A 27,187-nucleotide genomic window follows, 5' to 3' on the forward strand; every position below is an offset into this window, starting at 1 on the left:
ATTGGGAAGAGTTGAACTCTTTGAAGTGACAAATCTTTAACACTTAGAAGTGTGAGAGCCATTGGCTCTGCAGTTATCTAGAATGACAGAAAAAATCTAATAGAATGATGGTCTGGTTCAAATTAAGACTAATATTTGATTTATGCCATTAATAGCAGAGATGGCTCAATCTGGGAGCTTTGATGGGCAAATTCAGTATGTGGTCACATCCCAGAGTACAGTCACATGTTTGGGCATTCCAAAGAGCACAAGAAACAACACATTTGTTCGGGCAACACCAGAAGTGCTCAGCTCTCTAAAATTGGAGAGAATGATGATAGAAGCAAATTTCCTACTCCCAGGCCTCAATTCTGTTCTGAGGCATCAGTTTCTTGACTAGCCTGTGATAAAGATAATGACAAGAAACAGGGCCTTCTCTAAACCTGTATAGTAGGTCAAGAAGTGCCCAGATCAAGACATATTTGGTAACCATGTTTCTGGTTCGTTTCAAGGTCAGCAAGTATATATCCAATTTATTAACATTTTCACCACTCATCTTTTCAATATCATCTAAACTTTTTGAGGTAACCTGTTCTTTTTTTTTTTTTTGCTTAATATATATCCTTTCCTTCTAAAAAAATTGGATACCCCGGGGATTTAGAAAAGTTAAACATAAAGACTTTAGTGTGGAGAGTTGATCAACCTCTTTGTGGAGACATTTAGGATGGGAGGGAGTCTTAAAGGAGTAAAAAGAAACCTGGGACTTTATGGAGATAACCATGCCTCTAAGACTGAGATCCTTGAAGATATAGTCTGTATTTCCCAATTTTTATATCCTCTTTGCTTAGCATGATACCTGGCACATGGAAAGACCTACTGCTTTCTCAGTGAATTGATACAGAGGACAAACTTACCTCTGAAAATGTGGGTTTGTGTGCACCCAAATATCCTGATTCAGACCCCACTGGATACATGGATAGATGGGTAAAAAGAGAGAAGAGACAGGTGAAAGAGTAAAGGAGTTTCCTTTTTCTTTTTTTCATGTGTTAGGCATGCTCAGAAAACTCTTCTGTTCCCAAGCCATTATTTTAGAATTCCAAAAATCCTAGAAAATTCTGAGTGCATCATTGTTTCTTATTTAACTAAGGCCACTTTCCAACTGAGTATGCTCCAAGGTGGGATATGGGATTGAACTCCCAGTATTGTACCTCAACCCAGTCTTGCAAAAAGGCATACTAAATGCTGGGCCTAAAACCCAAGAGTGACATACTTTTCCTTGACCACATAGATGCTCATCTACCACCAATATAATAATAAATCTGGGTTTGCCAGGACCAACTTGTTGCATTGCAGTGAAAAAGAAATTATGCACAATACTTCACAGCAAGGAAGCTTCATGCCCATATTTAGAAATAAGAATATTGGGATTCTGTTCTACTGAACCCTTCTTTCAGCCAGACACAGGTCATATACAGTGCTACATGCCATCTTCTTGATTACCACTCTTTGTTAGAACACCGGTAAGGTTTTTCATCCACATGATGTTTACCTTTGTGATCCTATTTTATCTTCACAAAACACCCAAGAAGTAGGCACCACCATTACCTCACTTATAGCCAAACTGTGGCATAGGGATCAAGCTAAATACTTTACCTAGTCTTTTCATTTGGATTGTTCTTTCTTGAGCAAAAAGAGAAAAGAGCATCATGCTGGAATTCGGGACTGGATCTGAGTCTAGCTGAGAAGGCAAATAAAAGGGAAAGGAGCTGAAGAATGCTGGGACAGAATCATTGCTTGCCATGCTAGTTTTCACTCAAGCATGTCTTTGATGAAACCACCTTCACTAGCCTTTTTACCACTTGGTAACATAGATCTCCATGCAACTTTACAACTCTACTAGCTCAGCAAGAAGGCCTTATTAGGTCTTAAATAGAAGAGGCTTCCTTTGGGGAGGGTCAGAAACAATTTAGTCTCTTGCTATTAAAACTTCAATGTGCTTTATCTGTAGATAACATTAGATGACATAAGCTACTGTGTGTAAGTTTTTTTATGCAGAGCATCAGCTTTCCTCTTGAACCTTAACATTTTTTAGGATGGGTACAGGTTCTGTTTATTTTTATCTTCTCCCTAATGATTGGTAAAAGGCATTTCAGGACAACCCCAACAAAAACCCAGACAATGTGAGAATGTTTTTGGTTTCAAGAAGTTAGATTCTATTAAAAAAAAAATCTGACATCAAGTTAGATTTCTGCTTTCTCTTGAAAAATTAGATCTGGTGTCACTAGTCTCAAATTCTTGTGTGGATGTGAGTAACAGCTACCATCATAGGGTTTTGCCTCAGTTCCACCTGGCCATCTCTACTTACTTCCATAGCCTGCCTGTTACATACCTGTTACATAAGAATTTGATTATAAGAACCCTACAACATGAAGGTGAGAAACAAGAAAAGGGCAAGGCTTTTTGGTTCAGAAGCTTGACAGTATTCATCTATCATCAAAGACCTGGCCATCCTGACCTTCATACCCAGGAAGAAAAGGTTTGTTATAGTTTGGAGTTGAACTGCTCACCCCAATCTCATGTATTGAAAGTTTGGTGTCCAATGCAACAGTGTACAGAAGTAGAGTGTTTTGGATGTGATTAGATTATGAGGGCTCCAACCTCATAAATAGATTAATCCACAGGTAGTTTCTTATCTTAACAGGCTATTGGGAGGGGTGGAAACATTAGGAGTTGGGGTCTCTTTAGAGGAAATAGGTTCCTGGAGGAATGCCCCTTACAGATATGTTTTTGTCTCTAGCCTCTTGCACTACACCGTCATCATGTTCTGCTTTGCCACTGACCCACAGCAATGGGGCTAAGAAACCATGGACTGAACTCTCTGAAACCTACAAGTTGATTTTCTTAGGTATTTTGTCACAACTGCAGAAAGGTGACTAGCACATGGTCTTCATGGCAAGGAAATTTGAAGGAATTGAGGAGAATCAAATAATTCATCTGGGAGTGAGATTTGGACTGACCCTCAAACTCAGATATAGAAGTAAGAGATGACAAAGGCATGTACATGAGCCCTCTGCCTCTGTGACAAACTCCACAGTTAGGTGAGAACACAGGCCATGCTGCTGATGCCAAAAGTCACATTTAGGGGTACAAGTTAGAAGACCTAAAACTTCCTGTTTTCTCTCCTTTCAGTTCTAGTTATTATTAATTTATTCATTATTAGCTCAAGAAGTTAAAGAATGGAAGGCATAGAGAATGATGAATAAAACTACTTATAAAATGTACACTGATATCCAGGTAAAATACTGTTCCAGATGAACTGAAGGTCCACAATTATTGAGACCTTGTAAAAAACTAACAAAGTTGTCACCATAAGGAAGAGACTTTGTCCTTACTCTGCAGTCTTCTTTCATCTGTTCAATAGTTTATGCCAGGTAAGGCTTAAGGCAGCATTGGAGGCAACAAAGAAAAACAGCAACAACAAAATACCTGTTTCTTGCTTTCAGAGGTATACACTCTTGGGGAGACAGATACTAATCAAGTAAGTGTGAGGATGGAAGGAGGAAGGAGCCCTGTGGAAGGATCTAGACCTCGTCTTGGTTTGGATTGCATGTGTTCACATTGGGGAGAATGTCTCTAGGGAAAGCTTCCTTAAGAAGCTGGCCTTTGAGGATACTGACTATTATTTTGGGTGATCTATGTGTCTATTCTAGTATTTTCCACAGTAAATGCTATGGAGCTTTGTACTGGGGGTTCCCACCCAGACCACCAGGCCAACTCTCCTCATCTCAGTTCAAGCATCTTCTGAGTCATCTTCACTGACATTCACTCTGCACTCTAGGCTTATTTGTCCTCAGTGCTCCTCCCATATTTCCCCACCTGTCCATCACACACTCTGGTTATTGCACAATGAGGACTTTGTCATCTCTATTTTCTTTGTGTCAGAATCTGGGACCTAATCCACCCTGAGTGAAGATTGGCTGCTGAGTGAATGGTGATGTACAAGAAAATAGATGTGGCATAGTTTGGGGAACTGAGTCTGTGTGATATGGAAAAGATGCAAACTTGATTTAGGCTCATGAAATTCACAATGATATTACCTTCATTGTGCTTCTATTGCACAAATTCACTTTTTTTTTTAACACAGTGAAATCAGTGCCTAACCTACCTCCTTTGTGTCCTAAGACTGGACTGACTAGTTTTCATTTTGTCTTTAAAAAAACTGTAGCACTCATTGAAATTACCTACTTCTGGTGAGATTAACAGGATATATAGAAAATCACTGGATAAATTTGCTAATTGTTTTCCTCTGTAGTCAGTGTCTAGTATTTAACTCAATTGTGCACTCACTTATACTTAGTTCTCATTATTTGCAGTGTTTTGTATTATAATGTAGCTGCAAATATTGAATTAGTGAATACAGACTCATTGCTCCTATGGGACACACAGGATTAGGTTACTGAGAGCCTCTGGTCATGACGTTTTTGTCCACTCATCAATACATAACTTATTTTATAGTGTTCCTGTTTAAAGATACCTTATTTAATATATAGTTGACACATTAACTTTGAGCTCACTGCCAACAGCACTGTAACTCAGGCCTGAATGAACCCTAACACATGTATATTTTCCCTCTGTAAGGCACATCACAGTGTTCTTGAGCCATGGACCACACAACAGAGCTTCACCACTGCACTGGGGGCCATTTTAAATAAAAAATCACCAACAAAAACCACAAAAATGCATAATAGTGGCAGAAAATACAGACTACAGAAATGACACTAGTTTACAATATAAGAGCTGAAACAAGAAGGCAGAGTGTTGCTTTCTGTGACCTCAGTTGGAAATGTACACATAAGGTGATTCAAAATTTTTACCATTCTGCACGTGTTTGTGAATGACTGTGAAAACACTGGCATATTGATTTTGGAGTTACGAACAAATTTTAGTGAGTAGATGATTCATAAATGTGAAATTTATGAGCAGTGAGAATTGAGTGTACATATAATCTATAGAAAGAAATAGATCTACATGCATAAGTATATTCCTCCGTGAAGTACCTCTATGCAGTCAGTATCTGGCTGAACTAAAGTGCCAATAAGTACTATTTTAAAGAATAATATGCTATTTAATATAGCAAAAATAGAAGACTGTAGGTTAAGAGAGAATTCCTATGTATCATATGAGATAATACAGTAATGCACATTTGGTAGTAAAGTGCTACTGTACCCAATTTAATCTTTTGACTATATGCCTCAGAGACTCATTAGAGACCAGTCCAAGTGATCTGCCCATGGGAGTTTACGCAGTTCACTTAAAGTTAAATAAGTTCTCTAGACTATACTGCTCATGCTGATTTGGGGAAAAGCATATACAATTCTTTACTTAACCCTTTCACTTTTTCAATTTTAGCCAAGGAAAACCCTGAAGACCATCCTCTTGCAACATGGTGGGTGGCAGGAAATACCCCTTGAAAATCAGTGGGTTGTGTCACAAAAGGGTTTCATAACCTAGTTTGGTGAGTGAAGAATTGTGGACACCAAAAGGCTTCAGAATAAATAGTTGCAATACATTTAGGAAAAAGAAAACTTCAGAGTGAGGCTTAAGGTAGCCAAAGAAGAAGGGAAGTAGAGGGTAGACTAGAGCAATGGCCTAACACCCATAGATATGACATGACCCCCAGGACCAACTGTTTCCAGCCCTGGAAAATAAAAATAAGAACAGCATGTATCACACTTTTTGGCTATTGTAAAAAGTATCTCACTTAGTTCTCCTAATGACTCTTTATAAAGTACACCATCATGTTTATATTTTAAGAATGAGAAGCTGAAGAATCAGATACATCTGTTGACTTCTAGAATCTTACGTCTAGCAGGAGCGTGGGAGATAGCACTTGTAAATCTAAGTCCAGCGCTCTTGTATTTCTCCTTGATGGGCTATAACTACAGAGATAAAGCTCCAAGCCAAAAGACTGGTGAGTGGAAGCCTACAGATATGTGTGACACCAAAGTAACTGGCTCACTTGCAGAATTCATTTGGCTTAATTCACAGGCTCAGAACACTGCTTAAATAAAAGAACTTTTAGTAACAATGTTGTATAGCCTTATTTTTTTCCAGATAAGGAAACCAAGGTTGGAAAGGTAGTGCAGTGACTTACACAAAGTCATACAGCAATTAGTAGTAGACTCTGGTCTTGAACTCTTGTCTCCAAATTCCGGATTTTCTTCCTGCCAATCATATGTTATTTCTACTTCTATCACACTCTTTTATTTTTTATCCAGTACCAACAGCTTCACAATTCTGAATTTCCATGATGGAGTTTCAAATACATGGTGTGAGAAAATCCTCTCTGTGGTCCACAGATAAGAATTGCAGCCTTCCCTGCTGTATTAATTAATGGCCTCATTAATCCACATTTAACTGTTCAATTAAATGTTTAATGTAACGCTTAGAGGTGCCATCAATTACCATGTGAGAATCAACTCTTGGAGATCTGAGGCTGGAAGCTGCTATGTACATGTGCAAAATTGCTGTCATTTGGACACACCACTTTATCTCACGGTGCTCTATTCAGTAAAGGTGTGTTACAGCTCCGGCTTAACTCAGGGTGGATTAAATCACTGCATTGGAAAAGAATGGAATTAAATGCTTTGCTGTAATGACTCATATCCTCACAAGTACCACTCATTAATTGTAGGTGCTACATGACATGAATGTGCTTGGGGATGGCAAATATAATATTTTGAATGCTTTTCTTTCCTAGAATTACCCCAGAGAGAGAGAGAAAAATGATCTCAGTGGTAGTTACTGAAAACATATGCCAGCTTGACTTCCTCAGCAATGATATTAACAGTGAAGAGTAAAGCATGTGTGCCTTAGTTCAAAGAAAGGCAGCTTCATTTCCACCAAATGTGTTTCAACCTGACTTAGGTAATAATTAAGCAAGCAACATGGGGAGATTCATAATTGCAATTGCTATGTATGTGAGCTAAAATGGTAAGATTTACTTCTATTGCAGTGTTTCTCTAAGTAGGACCATAAGATAGAGCTGGTAGTCATCCCTTGAGAAGGCCACCAGATTCATAGCATGTGTTGGTTGAAGTATCGTTGGAGAGAGACACCATACATCAGGGCTGGGACCATGTCCTGCACCAGTTGCAAGAACTCAGGATTTTAAATTTGAGACCATACCAGTAACTCCTGCTGTTGACTCAGCCTTTGTGAGAACAGTTTTTGGAGTGAGAATGGCACCTTGCCCTAGAGGGTCTGCCCCTCATGATCCTAATCTACCAAGAGTTTTCTCCTGAGGGCCTGGGTCAGTCTGTCCAGTGTTAGGAAAGGAGGAGACATAAGAATATGGGTTGGGAAGAAGGACCAGTTCCAAACCAGCAAAGTCCAATTATAAAGCTCAGGATGAAGAAAGAAGTTTGTTTTTCAGGCAGCATTCAAAAACATGTCTTCTAAAAGAAAAAGCTGAGTTAAAGTTATAGAGTAGTTCAAGTGAAAGGAGAGAAATTAGGGAACAAGCCTGAGTTATGCATGAATGTGGAGTCATAAGGTGGGGACATATATGTTTGAAAGCTGGGAAAGGTTCATGCCAGACAAAGTGGTTTTCATCTGAGCTTTGAGGGGAACCAGGAGAGTGCATTGGAAAATGAGAAACTTCCAGAATTAAAAAGAGTGGGGAAGAATTGGAAAGGTGAGAAGAGGGGATTTTAGAGAAATATTGCTATATCTTATGATTTGAGCTCAAAAATACCAGTATTGATTACAATTCTTTGTCATTTGTTTGCTCTCAGACTGTCCTACCGTCCTGAGGGATGATCTGAAAGTTCTCAGACTCTGAAGAACAACCGGAGGGCTCATCTCCAAGTGAACATGATGTTACTATAAAGCCACAGGATGCCACAATTGGAAGGGACATAGATCTTCTGGTCTAGTATTTTTCAAATGACATGCTAGAGAGTCCTAGAAGTCCCGTGGATGTGCCTTGAAAACAGTGAAAATAGAAGTGAGAAGGAGGCTAGGTGTGGAGTCTTCACCACACTCAACCATTACAACCATATTGGGCATCTGTGCAAGATTTTGTTCCATTGCTAAGAAAACAGACTGACAAATTCCAATATAGTTGTATTCTCTCCATGCTTAGAATACTGGATTAAAGCATAAGGAGGAGAGTGACTTTCCCAAGGAGATGCAACTCCTCACTGACCTACATCCAAGCTTCCCATTCTGGCAGGGTAAGGCAACAAGGGAGAGACTTCCCCACTGATGGGAAGTAGGAAGGAAGAGAAGTCAGGAGTCAGTCAAATTCCCTGAGTTCTCAATATCATAAACTTTCTTACATAGGTATGAACTGGTTTTTGATTTATGGATTTGAAATCTGACACCGATATTACATAATACAGAAATTTATATTGTAATACATTAGTTTACCAGGCATTGTGTTAGACAGTGGGAATATACAGAAGGTAAGTTATACTGTACCTAAAGGGGAGAGACAGACAAGTTAAGGGACATATGTAACACTGGGATAAGAGTCAAGACAGAAATAAATAGGAGTCCAGGAAATGGGAGGACTTCCCAAACTTGGAGGCGATGAGGGAGCTCCAGTCCTGAATTGAGTCAGCCAGATAAAGGAGAGATTCTTCCAGGCAGAGGGAACAGTGTGAGCAAACACAGATCTATGGGAAAGTTACAGGTACCCAGAAAGCTGCAGGAAGCTTAGCATGGACACAGGGAGAAATGGACCCTTGCCTGAGTGCAAGGCACTGAGTCTGGTGGGGTGAGTATGGTTAGCTACAAAAGTTGCCATTGAAAAACCTGGCCTCACCCCATAGGTGGTGGGGAGCTACTGATATATTTCAAGCAGGGAAATTGCTAAGTGATCAAATCTGAGTCCTAGGACATCCACTCATTTGTTTGTTCATTCATTCAGGAATCTCTGTTAAGTAGTTGCTCTCTGCCAGAACTGGCATTTGACACTGAAGATAAAAAGAACAGATAAAATATGGCTCTACCCAGAGTGTAGGTGAAGAACGTCAAGGTCAAGGTCATGAAGTAGATCACACATTTGCCTTCTGCCTGTTCCCATACTCCATCTGCACTGACTGCACAGCCCCCTGCATAAGGAGGGAGGGTGCAGGCATGGCAATTGCTCAGGGCAACCCAACTCCAGGGTTTGAGAAATACTCCTGTGTCTGTGGCCCACAGATATGGAGCACCAAGAATGGCTTTAAGTAAAATAAAGTAAAATAAGAAGATTTATGATATAATTAGATTTGTACCCCATGTCATGGAATAAATTGTGTCTTCCTAAAATTCACATCAAAGTCTTAACTCCCAAAGTAACTGTATTTGGAGATAGAGCAGTTAAAGGAAGTCCTAAGAATTAGGCCTTGTATGTCTTCTCTCATATGTGGAAGATAGATCCAAAAGATAAAGATATGCACACAAAAAACCAAGCATATATCAACTCATATGTAGAACATGTTAGTAACAGTGGAACTACTCTATGGAACTAGGGGAAAGAGGGAAAGGAAAAGAGAATGACAGAGCATCAGTAAGATTGTAAAACATAACATCTGTGAAGTTATGTGAAGTAGAGGATATAAGGATGTGTATTGAAAGGTGCTGGAAAATGGGGTGAGGGATGGAAGGTAAAAGAGTAGAGGAGAGTAATGGAAGGGGTTGAATGGACCAAATAAAGTATACCCACAGTGGGAATACATAGAGAGATCCCTTTGAACATCAACTTAAATATTAATAAGGAAATACAGGACTATAAAATATGTACAGTGTGTGTGTGAGGGGAGTAGTAGTGAGGTGGGGAGGGTGAATGAAGGAGATTAAGATGAGGATATATGGTTGATGGACTTTATATACTTATATGAAATAGAACAAAGAAACCTCTTTCAATTGCTTTAAGTGGGGTGGGGAGAGGGTTGAAGGGGAGAGAAGATGGGGGTGATCTGACCAATGTACAATATAAGCCTAATCAGGATTTTCACTATGAATCCCCCCGAATATATCCTAATAAAAAATTTTTATAAAAAATAGGAATTGGGCCTTAACTGATAGAACTAGTGTTACATTAAGAAGAGGAAGACACATCAGAGACGTCTTTCTCTCCTTGCACAGAGAAAAGGTTATATGAGGACAAAGTGAGAAGGCAGCCACCTATAAGCTAAGGAAAGAGGTCTTACCAGAAACCAACCCTGCCAGCACCTCAATCTTGGGCTTCTGGCCTCCAGAACTAAGAGAAAAAATAATTTCTATTGTTTAAGCCACCTAGTCTATGATATTTTGTTATGGCATCCTGGGTTAACTAATACATCCTGTTAGATGATTTTGAAGTCAATTATTCATAGTAAGTTTTTTTTTAGGAACTAGGAACTGAAGATAGAGCCTTCCTAGGAATGTGCACAGGAGTGGTGCAGTGCCAGATACCAGCCTGTGAAATGGCTCACACCAATGACCGGAAGCTGAATTTCCATGGAGGATGGGTAAATCGTGTTGTAGCTTCATCATTGCAGCTGCACGCAAGTTCTCTGCCACTAATAAGTTGTGAAAAAGCTTCTCAGTGGCTCAGATTTCTCATTTGTGAGACAAGAATTGCAGGCAATTGAGTGGTGGAGAGTTCTAAATTCTTCCAAGATCCTTAAGAGCACTAAGACACACTGATTTTATGATTCTTTTCCTTCTAGGCTCTTGGATAGATATTTCAGTATTGACAAGATCTACTGGGCTATTCTCCAGATAAACTCACAAATGGTATAAGTGTCGAGAAACAGCCCACTTGCAATAAACCTGATTGGGGAAAGAAATGGACAATTAATTTCAGGCAAACAATAAAAATGTATGAAAATTAAAGATGTAGAGAAACTAATAATGACAGCCATGAGGGCTGGCTCTCCCTTTATTAGTGTCTTTTGTGTTCCTTTATGAAATGTCTATTATCAGCGAACTGGCTGATTATTCTCTCATAATTACTTCATACAGAATAATTAAATAAAATGCAGACAATAATCTTTTATAGACAATTACAAAAAGAAATATTTTTGTGGGAGGAAAGGAAGGGGGGTATTGAGTGAGAGGCAGGAGTAAGATTCCTGTTTCTGAGCTTTTATGGGGCTCCTCTGCTGAGACCACCCATAGGGACTGTAGGCTTCTGTCTTGGGTGTTGAAGGCATGCATTACCATTTCTTTGGCTAGAAAGGGGTTTTGGAAACTAGTATGTGAGGAAGTTGGGACAGATTTTACAAAGCAACTCTTTATCCAAATATTCACTTGCAAAACCTTATTCTCTGTCTCTGGCTGTATAGGGATACTGAGGTAGTTACAATGCCAGTTCTGAAGCCAGATAGGTCCAGATTCAATTCCCTGTTTTTCAAACTATAACCTTAAGATCATTCCTGACCCTTCCCTCTTCCTTATCCCATCACATCTATTTCCAAAATACTTCAAAAATCTACCATAACCCATACAGTAACCACCCTAAGTCATATCTCTCTCTTAGGCCACCATAATAACTTCCACAGAGGTATCTCTGCTAAAATTCTTGCCCCCATATAATTATTTCTCTATTTCATAACTAGTGTGATCATTGAAAAATGCATAAGTAAGTCATCCCTGTATTTAAAACCCTGGAGGAGCTGTTGAATTTGTAATGAAATGCACCAGGCCCTTTGGCTGGACTACAAAGCTCTCTGTCATTTCCACCACTCTCCCCTCCTCAGATGTCAGCTTCAGTAGCTTTCCAATTCCTTCATGACTATAGCTTTCCTAAGCTTAGGGCCATCACAATACTATCTCTTGACTTTTTTCCTGGATAATTGCTAGATGTCTTTCATATTCATTAATGAGGACAAGGATTTCCACCTGTTTTAGTCAGGTATAATAATGCATACCCTCAAAGTATCTGTTGTTTTGGGTTTTGGGGGCATAATAAAGTAAATACATAAGAAATATTTATAGTATTTTATGATAGTAAGTAATAAGAAAAGATTAAAGCAGGGAAAAGGGATTGATTGTGGCTAAGGGTGGTGTGAGAATTTGTGATTTTTAAATAAGGTAGATAGGGAAGGCCTTATGAAGGTGACATTTTGATAAAGACCTGAAGGAGGTGAGGAGTAGTAGGTCTGCACTCTCCTTCCACTGGATCTACACTAAAGATCTACACTAAAACGAACTAGGGATCCTTGGAGAAATGGCTGGCTACAGAGGTGTGCCAGAGAAATTAAAATGAATTCTCAAAGAATCATATAGCTAGATGGCAAGGACACAAGATCCAATTTGAAGGGGATCCTGTTAACCAAATCTGGGTGTCAAAACAAATAATGATAAGAATCAATTGTAATTAATTGATTAAAATAGAAATACATGAGTCAACAATTGATATAAATAAATGATTTGAAAGCATGCAGAGAGAACAAAGTTCTTTACTGTAACAGTATGCCAACCAATAAATGTGGAAAGGTTGATGGAATTAGTAAATGGCCAGTTGATGGGCATCATAACAACAATAATTAATTCAACCAGGAGACATCAAAGGAATTTAAAGCTAGTAGTGACAGTGAAATAGTGAAAGAGTTATTAAAATAGCTCCACAAAAATACTTAAGTATGAAGGGGACAAAGAAACTTTGTAGTAGAGATTTCTGGAAGACATCATCTTCCTCAGGTGATCAAAGTTACTATCAACATGAATGAGACAAATTGACATTGCTTGTCACCTGAGAGAATCCAGTGAGAAGAACAATCATACATCTGGGATATTTCTTTCTTAAAGGCATAACCTGAGTCTAATCATGAAGACGGCTTGGACCAACCCAAGTTAAAGGAAATTCTACAAAAAGATTGCCTTGTTATTGACTAAAAGATCAAGAACAAGAGACTGAAGGTAAGACAGTTCCAGATCTTTGGAAACCAGAGAGATGTGACTAAGTGTAACCACAATTGTGGATTAGTCCCTTTTGCTATAAATGACATCATTGGAGCACCATGTAATATAACTTGATTGGGGTCTTTGGGCAAAGAGTACATGAAATGTCCTTGTACTCTTTCGACAAACATTTTTGTAAGTTTGAATTTGTTTCAAATTATATTACCTTAAAAAACTTTACTCTGAACTTCCACACTTCAACTATTACTAACAAAAAGATCTTTACAACACAAATTACAGCTGACTGTGATATGGCCATGAATGGTGATCAGAATGCCAGTGGCCGTGGGTCTGCAGCCAACTCTGGTGAAGATGAGTAAGAAGAAAAGAAAGAAGAGGGTGTTGATAATGCGGCTTTGTTATTTGGTACCCACTTTCATTTTGCAAATCCCTCCCCAGGAAAAGTAGCATAATCAGAACCCTTTTAACTCAAAATGTAATCTCGCCAGTTGTCTTCCTGTGTGGTTGGGAGTGTGTGGGTGGCAGCAAAACAGATGAAAATCTGAAAAGTAGGAAGAAAATAGATGCGAATGGAAAAAACAAGTCCTACCATAATATATATTCTTTCTCTTCCCCCTGCAACTTCACCAAACAGAATAATGACAGCAAAAGAAAGAAACAAAAATCAGCTACCACCAGAAAACTTCCCAAGTCCTCCTGTGCCAAACAACAACGGATGCCAATGAAGTGCCATTTCACCCACGTGGCCTTCTTGTCAATGGACTCCAGCTGGGTCTCCCACGTCTAGGATATTTATGAGGCTCTGGGAAAGCATTCAGAACTGGAGGCAAACTCCAAACCCTGCCTCGCTGAGAAGTGTGGTGGTGGCTGCAAGGGCTAGTTTCAGCCATCAGCCCTCATATAGGCTTAAGTACTCACAGTCTGGGTAGCTTGGGCTCAGGACTGGAAACCTGCCTTCCAGGGGACCTCTGGGGAATGTACCTGGTTGAGGTTCCCTTTAGAGTCTGGAGTAGTAGTCTGCTTGGGCAACTATAGCATACAGCATAACAGCATAAACTCAAAACCCAGACTGCCTGGGTCCAAGTTCTGACTCCAGTTCTTACTGGTTCTGTGAATATGCATGGATAGATTTTCAACCCCCTTCTGCTTCAGTGCTCTCATTCCAAAATTGTGGGCAAGGATAGGACCTCCTTTTTAAGATTGTTGTGACAATTAAGTGTCATTACAGTAATTTTTTATCATGATAAAATATACCCAACACAATTGACCATTTTGACCATTTTTAGATGTTTGTTCAATAACATTAAACACACTCACATGGTTGTGCAGCTATCACACCAAACTAAAACCCTAACCCATTGAACAATAACTATTAATTCCTTCTGCCCCTTAGTCCCTTGTAACTGTCATTCTGTTACTCTGAGTACTTATACATGAGTGGAATTATTCAGTATTTGTCCTAGTGTGAATGACTGGTATATTCACTTAGCATAATGTCCTCAAAGTACATCTATGTTTTAGCATGTGTCAAGATTGCATTCTTTTTTTTACAGTTGAATAATATTCTATTGTATTTATATGGCACATTTAGTTTGTCCATCAAACCATAAACAAACATCTGGGTTATTTCCACCCTTTAGCTATTGTGAATAATGTTGCTGGGAACATTGCTAAACAAATACTTCTTTCAATTTCTACTTCCACGTCTCTTGATTTTACTGTTGTTATTTGATGAAACTATGCTCATTAATCCATGCTGCTTTATGGCGAGAACTTGTTCTTGCCCCTGAGGTAGCCTGAAAGCAGTATGGACATCTTGTTTCTTTTTGGGAGCCTTGGCTCTCATTGTCTGATTTAGGTAGGAAATTAACAACTCTACTAATCTCAGCTATATAGTCAATGCAGAGAAGTAGTAAGGAAGTTAATCGGAAGGTAAGGCCTTTGGGGTCAGAAAAAATTTCATTAGAATCCTGCTTCTGCTCTCTTAAAGCCTTTGATTTCTACAAGCCCCAGTTTTCCTATATGTAAAATGAATTCTAGACATAGAATATCTACTTTTTGTGAAAATTTACCAAGATTATCTATGTGAGCTTTAGGCATACGGTAATTCCTCAATGAACAGTACTTTCTAAGCCCCTACCAGGATTACTGTTTATTTATTTATTTACTTATTGGTGGTGCTGGGGTTTGACTTCATGCTTGCTAGGCCAGCACTCTACCACTTGAGCCACTCTACCGGCCCTAGGATTACTGTTAAAAGTGATATACAGCAGCATTTAGGAGATTTATGTCATGATCATTGCTCATACTTGAGGGTTTACCATGGTGTAGGTGTTAAGTTTTTGTACATTAATTAATTATTAATTCCATTATCTCAATATTGCTTTGAAGAAGTAGCTCCACTTGTTATTTCTGCCTTACAGATATAGAAAGTATGACATAGAGACAGTCATTAATTTGCTCAGGGTCCCACAGTTAGTAGGTGATGGAGCCAGGATTCAAATGAAGTAGGTTGGTCTCAGAGCTGTGTCTTTACTTCCACATTCCACTGGTTCTTAGAGTAAGTAAATGGAAATATACATACATCACAGAAAGAGGAAAAGAGGAATTCTGACACTTTGTGAGAGTGTAGAGAAGGGATTAGTGTTGGGTATATGTGTACCTGAGTAAGAGATGGGCCTCAAGGTTACAGGTTAGTGGGTCATTACAAAGATGGAGCAAGGTCTCCACTAGAGTTCCATAGGACTCTGCCCTTAGTCACGATCAGAAGTTTTCTTTTATCAGTCGTTCTTATGAAGTCATACAAAGGATAACAAGGCCATTCAGGTTTGGGGAGACCAGGTTGCTAGATGACAAAAAGTTCTTAGTATATGAGATTGAGGCAGAATAAACAATTTTTTTTTGGTGGGGTAGTACTGGAATTTGAATTTACTAGGTTCTTCCCAGTGTTCTATCACTTGAGCTGCAGTCACAGTTGTTTATGCTTTTAGTTTGTTTTCCAGATAGGGTTTCCTGCTTTTGCCTGGGCCAGTTACAAACTGCAATTTTCCTACCTCCAGCTCCCAAGTAGCTAGGATTACAGGTATGCACCATCACAACTGGTTTATTTTTGAGCTGGGATTTCACCAATTTTTAGCCTTGGGCTGGCATTAAACCATAATCCTTCTATCTCTACCTCTGAAGTAGCTGGGATTACAAGTACATGGTACCACATTTGTCCCCAAACAGCATAAATTTTGGTAATGATAAACATAGATACCTGAAATCAGGTCAAAAGAAAACTGTGCAATTGGAATATGGATGAAATGATTTGCCAGAAGTTAAATGAGAAAAGAGATTAGGTATGATTTATTTGGTCAGAAATATTTCATGGAATATTTCATATTCCAGTTATGGAATATGTTTGCCAAATACCTAATATTCCCTTAGGCTATGCAATTAGTAGTGCAGTACCCAGACAGTGATGAGCAGCACCTAGACTGGTTTGGACACATCCAATGTGTGTTCAGTGCTGGGGTCCTACCTATAAAAGGACCTGGACTGCCCAGTGCTGACATGGAGGACGGCATTCAGCACGGCCCAGGTGAGAAATCTGGTGAGAAACCAACAGCCCGAATGATCTGTTGGTGAAGCGAGTGATCCATCCCAACTATGATGCACTGAGCTAAGACAGAAGACCTGCAAGGACGTGATGTAGCTGTCTCCAAACACTTAAAAGCCTCCCACATGGAAAAAAAGGAATAGTTTTTTCCTTGCTAGCCCCTTAACTAAGACCAGAATAAATTAATGGAACATGTAAGAGTCTGATTGCAATTTCATATAAGAAATAATTTGCTAGAAGTTGGTGCTGTTAACAGTGTTGCTAATGCTGATAGCTCATCTTTTCACTCAGGCAGAAATCAGTGGATTGGCTGTTACGGATGTTTTGGGTGACATTTCCCTATCAGGCAGTAGGTTAGATTTAATAGCATGACTATGTATCATTACCAGCTCCACACCAGATGAGTCTGGGCCCTGGACTCTTGGGTTCCTCCCAGGGGACCCCACAGTGGAAGGAGAAGGAGGAGGTGACGATCCAAGTCTGATTGTGTGGGCTCAAGTCTGGTTCTTCCTCTTGTAAGCTTTGTGATTTTTTTTTTTTTTTTGAGAAAGGGCCTCACTATGTAGCCCAGGCTGGCCTTGAACTTATGAATCCTCCTGCCTCAGGTTTCCAAGTGCTTAGATTATAGGCATGTACCACCATGCCTAATTTAGCTATTGATTTGAGATAGATACTAACTCTCCTTGAACCTCAGTTTTTTTTTTATCTTCAAAGTCTCTTTCAATTTACACAGTTTTTTTTTATTCATATGTGCATACAATGTTTGGGTCATTTCTCTCCCCTTCCCCCTTCCCTCTCCCCTCTACCCCCTCAATACCTGGTAGAAACTATTTTGCCCTTATCTCTAATTTTGTTGAAGAGAGAGTATAAGCAATAATAGGAAGGACTAAGGGTTTTTGCTAGTTGAGATAAGGATAGCTATACAGGGAGTTGACTCGCATTGATTTCCTGTGCATGTGTTACACACAGTTTTAAGGGAGCATAATTCTGTGATTAACCAGCACCCTAACAGATTATATGAAAGCAATTAAAAGGGAATAAGATATACGAAGTAACAAACTGATAACAGTGTAAAGCGACTACTGACAGCCTGAGACACAACAGAACAACAAGAAAAAAATAAGCATGAGCATGGCAAGAATTTAACTGTGCAGATAATTGATTGGTCCTGTGTAATATTTGGACCAATGAACATATCGTTGCCTCATAGTGCAGCAAGGTAACAATTTGCAAAATACTTCTGTGTTTAAAAGAATGTAAGTGATAATATTTACAAGAGGTAGGAGCAAGCAAGTGGTTAAAGTTATGCTAATAGGGCAAACCTGAATTAATTAAGACTGTGAGGCAGGATGAGTGGGCATGCTAGAGCCATTTGGACTTGAGGCTGGATCCCACCTCCATCACTTAATAGTAGTGAGATCTCAGATCTCTCTTTCCTCTTCCATAAAACAAGAGTAATGAGACCACAGAGAGCTGGGAGGTGGGGGGTGGGGTGGGAAGGAGTTTTGATAGGACTGGAATGCCTGTAAGGTAAATGGTCCACAGTGAGAAATCAGTGAGAAATGACTGCTGCTCTGATAGGGGTAGCCGGTGGAAAAATGGTGGGTGCTGTGCATTCAGCTTGCTGAGCAGGCCAGAGCCCCCACAGAAGGGGTGGGGAATACAGTGAGTCAGGACCTACTGGAACCATGTGGAGAAGGCTGAGCCACATGGGACCGTCCTTCATGCTTGGGTCACTCTCAAGAACTTCATGTTCACTCCCACTCTCAGGCTAGAGATTGTAAATGTTGCCATATGCCAGACCTTGGGTTGCCATGATGCATCGGGATCATCTATTGTTACAACCCTTTTTGTGGTGAAACTTGAGCTGGCACGTGCTTTCCTGTTGAGGCACCTCTCCCAGGAGTGCAGCCTCTCCTGGGAGTGTAATCAGTGTCACTGAGGGCTTGAGAGGACAAGGCTTCAGTCCAAGGAATGAGTCAACAAATTTCCTGGCAAATTTCAGGCATGGGTTGGTAGAAGTGTTTAGGAGTTGAATTTTCCTGGACTCTTCAAGTTCTCTCAAATATAGGTCAAGATCATATATATAACATACAGCCTTAAAATGTATCAGCAGATAAAACTGATCTTAAAAAGTATAATCACATAAAGTATAAAGAAAGACAGAGGAGAGGCCTTCCAGCCAAATATCTTTGCAGAAAGGATGTTAGAGGAAGTGATAAAAATTTTCATGTTTTATTCTCCTTGACTAACAACCTTGTCAAAAAAATTCAATTCACATTATAAGAAAACAAATTTAATCCAACAATTTAAATAAAAGGTGGAGTTTCTGGTGTTTTTTCATTTTGAATTGAAATTGAAAAGTCATAGTCACATTTATTCCTATATAAATGTATGTACATACATGGAAAGACTAAAATATGATGAGATAGTCATTCAGAATTCGGTAGGTGAATTCTTTATGTAAGCATGCTATACGCCACTTAAAGCAAACAACCATTTTGGTTGAAAATATTCTTAAAATATGTCATTCTACACTGAGCCATCTTAAACACAGCTATTAAATATAACCTGGCATCTTATGGTGAACTCTGAGTCAACCTATACACATTGTTTGCTACACTGTGCTGTGAAGCAACAAAAATTTCATTGGTACAAAGACCCCATGGGCCCAGTTGACTGCATGTTTTCAATTCTCCTTCTAAACATTTAGCAATGAGAACTCATATATCTCAAATAGAAGTAAACTCTTAGATAAAAAGTACAAGAACAGCCAAGTAGAGGGAAGGGCCTTTGTGTGTGCTCTGGGTTTGGTGTGGGTGTTGGTGACGACACACAGCTGTCCTGAGGTTTCTGAGGGGGCCACACATGACCTTGTGGCTTGACTACCATTCAATTGGCCCATTCCAAGAAGATGATAAGCAAAGTGATTCGAATCGTGGGACTTTTACCCTGCTCTCATTATTTTCTGTGTGTCCCAGGATAAGTTATTTAACCTCTCTCAACACAGGTTGCCTCATGTGTAAAACAAAGTGTTACCAAATTGACTGTCTCACTCAGTGACAGTGTGCCTGGTCCCAGTGGCCATTGAATGTCAGGTAGCAATTGGCATCACTTCCTTTAGATGCTAAAATTGCACCCTTCCCTCACTCGTCCTCAACTCTTAACCCCCTTTCCTAATGTTTTGTAAATAGCTATTTTATTTTTGCACCTGTTTTTGTTATCTCAGAAAATAAAATGTAAGTTCCATCAAGATAGGCGTTTGACTCATTATTGGCATCCAGAACAGTGCCTGGCTTTTTAGCAGGTACACCATGTACATTTGTCCAGTGATGAATGAAAGAATTCACTTACAATAGTTGGGGGAAGACATCTCTGGGGAGCAGTACAATGGAGTTCCTTTTGCACATGGAAGCTTAGCAGACACCAGAAGCCTTAGTTTCCCTGGATTATTCTATTCTTGGACCCCTGTATACAATCGAGGCAGTGGAAACTGCAGGCAATTACTCACTGGATATTTCAGGAAGGTAGGCTAGGATGTAGAATGTAGGACCAGGAAAACAGAGATCTGTTAGTGCCACTCAGACATGCCAGTGCCTTCCCCAGAATTTGTTTTTTTCAGCACCTATGTCACCATCTATCCTATCTATAGCCTTTTGTGCAGGAAGAATGAAACTGTCTTTGTGGTAGCTTTGTAATCCTAGCTATTCAGGAAGTGAAAGTAGGAGGCTTGCTAGTTTGAGGCCAGCCTAGGCAAAATGTAGTGAGACCCTGTCTCAAAAACAAAATAAAAAACAAATGGGAAGCTGGGTATGGTGGTGCATGCTTGTAATTTAAGCTACTCAAGAAGCAGAGATTGGGAGGATCATAGTTTGAGCCAGCCTGGGCAAAAAGTTGACAAGACCCCTATCTCAACAAATAAGATAGGCATTGTGGTGGTACGTAGCTTCAATCCCAGCTATGCAAGAAGCATGGGTAGGAGGATCACTGCTGAGGCTGATTCAGGCAAAAAATGAAAGATCCTATCTGAAAAATAACTAAAGGAAAAAAGTTAGATGTGTAGCTCAAGGGGCAGATTGCCTGCCTAGCAAGCACATGATCCCAGTCAAAATCCCAGCACCACACAAAAAAGGGGGAGGGGGCTGGAAGTATGGCTCAAGTGGTAGAGTATTTGCATAGTAAGCCTGAGGCCCTGGGTTCAATCCCCAACAAAAACAATAACAGACCACCTATGTCCTGCATTCCCAGGGGTCTATGGAAAATCTCTTACCTCCTCTCAAATTCTTTCTCAAACCGATGGGAATTTTTTTTAAAGGCTACATTTTTTTAGCAGTTTTAGGGTCACAGTAAAATTGAGAGGAAGGAAGAAAGCACAACTATATCCCAATGGGACTTCTGTATGCTACAATTACTTTCTTTTAGTTTAAAGTTTAGACATCTGTCAAAATGCAAAAGTCTTTTCTTTTTTGGGGGGGGGCAAGGTCAATAATTTTACTCCTTGGGGAATCCCTTACAGTGAGTGTGGATTCTAACTGGCAGGTATTTTGGAATGGGAGTGAAAGTGAGACACTAGGCTCAAGAAAAAGGGAGAGAAAAAAGAGAGGGGGAGAGAACCATCAAATTTGTGTCAAACATGGCCACATCTCTTATTTTGCCTAAGCCTGTCTTATTCTCTGGCACCTCAAATATAAAGCACCTTTTAGTTCTTTAGCTGAACAACTGTGAGACTTTTTGTAGCAAAATCCTAAAAGGTCACAATTTTGCAATGTTTACTCATTAAGTTAATCCAAGGAAGATAGAATGCTGATTTAAGTTGATTCAAGACTCTGAAGGTCAATGAAAGAACAATGGTTTTTATACTGCAAAAATGGTAGATATTTGAAATGGCAATAGTATTTGATGAATAGAGTAATTTTTTTTTTTTGGTGTGCTGAGGTTTAAACTCGGAGTTTCACACGTGTTAGGGAGGCTCTCTACTGTTATAGCCACACTTGCAGACCTTTTTTGCTCTGGTTATTTTGGAAATATGGTCTTGCTTTTTGCCAGCCTGGACCACAATCCTCCTATTTTATGCTTCCTGCTGTAGCCGGGATAACAGGTACATGCCCATCTATTTTCTGTTGAGATGGGGGTCTCTTTTATGCCCAGGCTGACCTCGATCCATGATTCTTCTGATCTCAGCCTTCCAAGTCACTGGGATTACAGGCATAAGCCACTGGCACCTGGCATTGATGAGTGGGTTTGGTGAAGAATGAGATAATCCTTTTGGAAAAGTGTCATTCAGTCCCTAGGTTGACTATTACTTTTGGAGAAAGAGAGCTATGTTATATGTATCAAGGGATCATGTAGATGGAATCTGTTGCCCTCTTTATGAGAAAGAAAAATTATAAAGCAACAGATCAATAACTAAATTTATTTTAAAAAGCAAGTTGAAAGCCAACCCTGCAATCAGCACACACACATTCCACTCTACTAGTTAAGCTATGAACTCCCACAACCAGCCTAAAGACTGGTCAGAAAGATGATAACCAACAAATAGTTCCAGGATGGTCAATTTCCTCTGTACATCAAGGCCCACACAGGTGTTATATGGAAAGATTTCTGTCAAAATGATTTGAGTGGAAATGGTAGGAGTTGGTCTTGTTCCTGATCTTATAGGAAAAAACCTTCAACTTTCCCCCATCAAATATGATGCTATCTGGGGACTTATCATATATAGGCTTTATTGTATTGAGAACATTTCTTCCATACCTATTATGTTGAGAGTTTTTTATCATGGAGGGGTGTTGAATTTTGCCTATGGTCATCTATTGAGATGATCATATGGATTTTTTTCCTTCATTCTGTTTCTATGGAGAGTCACATTTACTAATTTGCAAATGTTGAATCAAACTTGCATCCTGGGGATAAATCCTGCTTGATCCATGGCAAATGATCTGTTTAATGTACTATTGATTGCAATTTGCTAGCATTTTGTTAAGATTTTGTATCTATGTTCATCAGTGATATTGACCTGTAGTTTTCATCTGACTTTGGTTGATCAGGGTTTTGTTGGACTTAAAATGAATTTAAAAGCATTCCCTCTGCTTCAGTTTTTTTTTTGAAGAGTTTCGGAAGAATTGGTATTAGTTCTTCTTTGATTTGTAGAATTCAGTCATGAAATCATCTAATTCTGGACTTCTCTTTGTTGGGAGACTTGTAATTACAGTTCTATTTCCTTACTCACTAATAATCTGTTCAGATGCCTAATTTCTTTATGATTCAATCTTGGTAGGCTACTTGTTTCTAGGAATTTATCTATTTCTTCTAGGTTTTCTATTTTTTGGCATATAATTGTTCATAGTATTCTCTTCTGATCCTTCATATTTCTGTGTTATTAATTGGAATGTCAAAGCAATTAGACAAGAGAAATAAATAAGAGATATTCAAATGGGAAAGGATAAAGTGATATTGTCTCTGCTGAATGGTCTTATATATAGAAACTTTTACAGATTCCACCAAAAAACTATCAAAACTGGTGAACAAATTCAATAAATTTGCAGAAATCACTAGCATTTCTATACACTGATGTGCTTGAAAAAAATAAAGAAAACAGTATCATGTGTAGCATCAAAAAGATATTTAGGACTGCATTTAACCAAGGAAGTGAAAAATGTGTATTCTAAAATTTGCAAAACATCAATTAAAGAAACTGAGGATTACACAAATAAATGGAACGATATCCTGTGTTCATGAATTACAAAGGCTAATATTAATGTTAAAATGTCCATACTCACCAAAGTGATCTATAGATTCAATGTAGTTCCTATCAAAATTCCAATGCTTTACTTCATAGAAACAGAAAAACAATCCTAAAATTCATATGGAAACAGAAAAGACTTCAAGTAGCCAAGGAAATCTTGACCTAAAAGAACAAAGCTGGAGGTACCACATGAATGAATCCCAAAATATATTGCAAAGCTATAATGATCAAAACAATATTGTACTGCAATCAAAACAAACACACAGACCAACAGAATAGGATAAAGAGCTCAGAAACAAACCCACATGTTGATGGTCGAGTGCTTCTTGACTGAGATGCCAAGAGTGCACATTTGGAAAAGGACAGTTGCTTCAATTAATGGTACTGGGAAAACTGGATATGAACATACAGAAGTAAAAATTGGACCTTTATTTTAGCCCTCATACAAGAATTGACTCAAAATACACTAAACACTTAAATGTAAGACCTGAAACTATGAAGCTACCAGAAGAAAGTGATATTGACCTAGTTAGAGATATCTGGGATATAACCCCCCATACACAGACAATAGAATAAAAATGAACAAATGGGATGCTGTCAAACTTAAAAGCTTCTTTGTAGCAAAGGAAACAGTTGGTAGGGTGAAGATGCAACTCATGGGTTGCGAGAAAACATTTACAAATCAGACATATAAAAGAATAATATCAAAAATACACAAGAAATTCAGACTATTGAATTAACAGAAAACAAAGAACCTGACTAAAAATGAGCAAAGGACTTAAGTAGACATTTCTTAAAAGATAAAACACAAAAATGCCAAGAGACAAATGAAAAAATGCTCAACATTTCTACTTTTCAGAGATGTCACCTCAAACTTGTTAGATTGACTGCTATAAAAAAGAAGAAAGGTAATGAGTGGTACTGAGGATGTAGGAAAAAGGAACAACTTGTACAATGTTAATGGCATTGAAAATTAGTAGTCATTTTGGAAGACAACATGGAGCTTCCTCAAAACATCCAAAATAGAATTAGCATGTAATCTGGCAATTCCAGTACCTGTTATATACTCAATAGCATTGAAATCAGTAGGCCAAAGGGACGCCTGCATCCTCATGTTCAGTGCAACATTCATAATAGCCATTGTTTTTTTTTAAATGTGATACATACACACAGTAGAATCCTATTCAGCTTAACAATAGGGAATTCTGTCACTTGTGACAACACGGATGAAGCTGTAAGACGTTATGCTAAGTCAAATAAGCCAGGCACAGAGAGATACACATCTGTGATCTCATTTATATGCTTGCATGAGGCTGCTAAAAAAAAAAGTCAGCTCATACAGATAGAGAGTAGAATGAGTCACCAGAGGAGGGGCAAAAGAATAGATTGGGTAGGGGTGGATGGGGAGAAGGGTTTATGGCCAACTTATACAAGGTTATGGTTAGATTGGAAGAGTAAGTTCTGGTGTTCTAGTGCACAACAAGATGACTACACTTAATAATAATTCATTATTGATAATTCCACAATGTATAAAAAAATCACATTGTACCCTACAAATACATCCAATTATTTTCAATTAAAAATTTTACAACCCAGAAGTCATCTGAAATTAACAGGTTTTGCCTCTCAAAGGGTTAACTCTAATTCTCTCCCACACCAAATTACTATGTCTCTATTTATATGCACATATTTATATGTGAATATTTTACTTCTGTCTCACTTTAATTATTTATTCAATATTTTAAAAATCTTCATTAGATTCTTCTAGCACATCAGTATGCCTTCTCTGAAGGAGTCACCCTACATTTGGATGCATAAGAATCGCTTTTGCTTTCTCATCCTATCACTCACAAAGGCATATTTGTGTGCACCTGTGGCCTTCCCTTGCCCTCTGTGTTCATAGATCACACGGAGGAGGTTGTGATTTGTACCTCTTCTCTGTGCAAGTGTCAAGATGCTCTTCTGTCTAGCAGGTATTTGGCATGAGAGGCATGGGGTGAAATTCCTATTCTTTCTAGTTCTCTTGGGGAATGTAAAGGAGGATGGCAGAGGTGAAGGGTTAGAGACTCTGAGTCTCAATACATAAATGTCTTCTACCCCAGGAAGTCACAGTCTCGGAACATTGATGGGAACTGGCCCAGAGTAGCCTAGCTGCTAGGAAGAAATAGAAGATGCTATCAAACCAGGCTGTGTCCTGTCTTTTCTAATAATTATAACAGCTCTTACTGTCAAGGGCTGAGGAGTGAAACTATTCTCCAGCTGCGGTAAAGCAAGGCCCCATTTCAGGCTGTGGTTTCTGTAACATGGGAGCAAGGTGCACTTTAGATTATCAGGAACTTTTTCGTCCTTTTAGCCTTCCCAAGCAGTATGCTACCTTTAAAAATTAGGTCAAGAGTGACTTCCTTCCCACACAACTTGATCTCATGAGGGTTTCTACTATTTTTTAGTGCCTCCTATGGACCAAGCATATCCCAGATTTTATGTATTTCCAACATTCAGGTATTTCATGTGTGAATCAGTTTCCTGAGGGCAAGTCATCCTTCTCAGTTATTGATCATCTCACTTACTTGTTATAGAAAGGTCATACAACTTTCTACAAAGTTCTGTAGACATTCTTCGGACTTATCCTCAGGATACCTGATTATATGCTAAAAGGTTTGCATGAATTATCACTATCACCCTTACGACTGTCCCAGGAGGTAGTACTACCATTGCCCCAATTCTACAGTTGTGAAAATCAAGTAGATGAAGTAACCTGCACAAGGTTCCACCATCAACTGGTGTCATTCCAGGGATGCAAATCCTAGCCTGATCCAAGTCTCTGCTGTCAGTCATGGAGTTGTTTGCTTCTCAAAGCAGGCATCTTGGGGATTGCAGAGTGGAGGGAGAGTCTGGGGAACATGGGGAACATGTTAACAGCACTCAGTTTATCTGTTAATGCACACCTGCTCATTGCCATGAAGTGGGAAACAGGACTTCAGGATGGGACCCAATCAGTGGAGCCATCATGGAGTAGGAATTGGGGTCAGGGAATGCTTGGGTCCATTAGGGGGCGCCATGTGCCTTCTGACTACAACCTTGGAATTGGCTCTGGTTTTCCAAGACCCTCCCGAGGTCTTTGAATTCTAGAAGGCTCTGCTGGAAACAGAGCCCCAACTGTAGAAGTCACAAAAAGTGAGTTCTTTGTCACCAGTTCTCACTTTGCCTCGACCCTCCCCACGTTTTAATTCTCTCTCTCCTTCTATCCATGAGTTTTGGATATGAAATATTTTTGAGACATTTGACCCTTCACTTTGGGTTTTAAAAGCTAGCCAGAAGTAGTTTCCAGCTGCAAATTTTGAACCAAGTCCAGCTAGACAGATGTGGCTCCTCATCTGGCCTCCTCACTCACCCCAGAATAATTCACCACCATCACTTTCGCCTCCACTACTTGGCAAACGCTTCTCTATGCCTAACGAATCATCCTTGTACGTCAAACGCAGCTCTCAGCACTGAACCATTTCTCATGCTGCCCTGGAACAATCTCCTCCCCTTCAGAGACCCTCAGCTTCTTCAGGGCAGGCTTTGCACCTTCTGCTTCACTCATGGTACTTAATTTTATCCTCCCGGGGGGAGGGAGGTGATCCCAAGGCTTATAGACTTTGGCAACCTCAATCCTGCTTTATTTCCATCTTTTCTGATGCCATTGACTGACCTATGTTCTCCCTGTTACTTCTCTGTGCAACCCCTAGAACACCCTAACATTTGCACTATCTTGTTTGAACCCCCATACTTTCAGAACAATGGGCTTTGAAGGCTTTTCATCAATCCTAGGCTCAAATCATAATTCTATATTTATTTATTTAAGTGGTACTGGGGTTTGAACTCAGGGCTTCACACTTACTATGCAGCCAGTCTACCACTTGAACCAAACCCCCAACCCATGGCTCTGTAATTTCTTAGCTAAGACATCTTGAGTAAGTTAC

The 27,187-nt window shown here is 39.3% G+C and overlaps 1 protein-coding gene and 1 long non-coding RNA gene across 2 annotated transcripts in view; one reads left to right on the forward strand and one right to left on the reverse strand.

The window, feature by feature from the left end:
- Slc14a2 (solute carrier family 14 member 2) overlaps window positions 1-27,187 on the reverse strand; it is a 445,690-nt gene that overhangs the window by 251,521 nt on the left and 166,982 nt on the right. The gene's annotated exons all lie outside the window — the stretch shown is intronic.
- The window catches only part of LOC141422478 (uncharacterized), an 81,434-nt gene that overhangs the window by 20,623 nt on the left and 33,624 nt on the right, over window positions 1-27,187 (forward strand). Inside the window, exons 4-6 of the long non-coding RNA XR_012447042.1 lie at window positions 7,776-8,216; window positions 10,362-10,481; window positions 12,766-12,876. This is a non-coding gene — a long non-coding RNA (uncharacterized lncRNA). The remainder of the gene's footprint in view (window positions 1-7,775; window positions 8,217-10,361; window positions 10,482-12,765; window positions 12,877-27,187) is intronic.

This window comes from Castor canadensis, chromosome 4 (genome assembly GCF_047511655.1).
Source record: "Castor canadensis chromosome 4, mCasCan1.hap1v2, whole genome shotgun sequence".
NCBI classification, from domain to species: Eukaryota; Metazoa; Chordata; class Mammalia; order Rodentia; family Castoridae; genus Castor; species Castor canadensis.